This window comes from Triticum dicoccoides, chromosome 1B (assembly GCF_002162155.2).
Source record: "Triticum dicoccoides isolate Atlit2015 ecotype Zavitan chromosome 1B, WEW_v2.0, whole genome shotgun sequence".
In the NCBI taxonomy this organism is placed as follows: Eukaryota; Viridiplantae; Streptophyta; class Magnoliopsida; order Poales; family Poaceae; genus Triticum; species Triticum dicoccoides.
The window spans coordinates 555,796,876-555,798,974 of record NC_041381.1 but is presented as its reverse complement, the minus strand read 5'-3'; positions in this window follow the sequence as shown (position 1 = coordinate 555,798,974).

Genomic DNA, 2,099 nt, shown 5'->3' with positions numbered 1-2,099 from the left:
TCGCCTGTCATCAGGGCTTCCAGACCAATCTGCATCTGAAAAAGCTGAGAGCTCACACGACGGTGCAGGCTGAAGAAGCAAACCATAGGAGGCAGTAAGACAGACATAACGCAAAATACGCTTCACAACTGACCAATGAGAAGTCCTGGGTGCATGCAGGAATTGACACACACGGTTGACTGCATAGGAGATATCAGGCCTGGTAATAGTAAGGTATTGCAGGCCACCAACGAGACTGCGATACTCAGTAGCATCATCAGACGAGAGAGAGTCTCCATAAAGAGCAGACAACCGATTAGTGGCAGACATCGGAGTGATAGCATGTTTGCATTTGAGCATTCCAGCGCGCCGCAACAACTCCAAAGAGTACTTCTTCTGAGTAAGAGTCAACCCAGTTGAAGACCGTGAAACCTCCAGACCAAGGAAAAAATGCAGAGCACCTAAATCCTTGACAGCAAAATCACCACTGAGTGCAGTCACAAGACGATCAGCAGCAGCATCGGAGGAACTAATGAGAATGATGTCATCAACATAAACCAGGAGATACATCGTAACCTCAGGACGCTGTAGTAGAAATAGAGACGTGTCAGCAGTGGAGGGAGTAAACCCAAGAGCCCGAAGAACAGATCCAAGGCGAGCATGCCACGCACGAGGAGCCTGTTTGAGTCCAGACAACACGTTAACCAGACGACAGAGATGATGAGGACGTGCAGGATCAACAAAACCAGGCGGCTGACGCATATAAACCTCCTCCAGAATTCCATGTAGGAAAGCGTTCTGCACATCGAGCTGACAAAGAAACCATCCTCGAGTAACAGCAAGAGACAGCAGCAAACGAATGATAGTAGGCTTGATGACCGGACTGAATGTGTCTTCATAATCAAGACCATACCTCTATTTGAAGCCCTTGGCGACTAGCCGTGCCTTGTAGCATTCTATAGAACCATCAACATGTCTCTTGACTTTAAAAACCCACTTGAAATCAATGACGTTGACGCCAGACACTGGAGGAACAAGTTGCCAAGTGTCATTCTTTTGTAGAGCCTAAAACTCCTGTTCCATTGCAGCACGCCAGTGAGGAATACTCAGTGCAGCCTGAAAATGACGAGGCCCTGCAGTGGGATCGGCAGCAGTATGAGCCATGCACGCAGCAAGCCATGCAACAGTCCCATCATTGCGTTCCTTCGGACGAAAAATACAAGATTGGCTCTGTGTTTGAGGACGAAGGGTGACACCAGGTTGTGTTGGCAGTACCGATGCAGCAGGTGACGGTGATGAGGCTGGCTCACTGGAGGCCCAGACGGGACTGGCCGGCTCACTGGAGGCCGAGACAGGGCAGGCCGGCTCACTGGAGACCGAGACGGGGCCGGCCAGGGCAGGCGACGGCGCCCCTGGGCCAGTCGAGGCGACAGCCGGCCCAGGCGACGGGACCGGCAGGTCGGGTAAAGCCGGCACCAAACCAGGCGAGGCGGCAGCCGTCGGGCCGGGCGAGGCCCGTGTGGAGCCGGGCGAGGCTGGCGCCCATGAGCCTGGCGAGGCCAGCATCGGGCCGGACAAGACCGGCGCCCGTGGGGCAAGCATCGGGCAGGGCGAGACCGGCGCCCATGGGGCAGCCTCCATGAGCGAGGCGGTGGCGGGTTGGCGGGTGCCACCCGACATGCATGGCACATGCACGTCCCGATCGTGAGCCGCGTCCGTGACATGTTCATCAAGGAGCTCAAGGCGAGCGTCACGTCCAATACCTGCAGCATGATTAGGAAGCAACGCAGGGACATATACAACATCCACAGATTGAATAGGCGAAGGTGTAGACGCGGGCACTGGTGGTGTGGGAACGGTAGATCTTGTCGGAAATACACGTAAAGGGAATGAATTTTCATCAAACACAACATCATGAGAGATGTAGACGCGATTTGTAGGAACATGGAGGCACTTGTACCCTTTGTGAAGGGAACTATACCCGAGAAAAACACACTTCTTAGACCGAAACTCTAGCTTACGCTTATTATATGGACGTAGGTGAGGCCAACACGCACACTCGAACACTTTGAAGAATGTGTAGTCTGGAACTTCATTGAGCAAGAGTTCAAGCGGGGTTT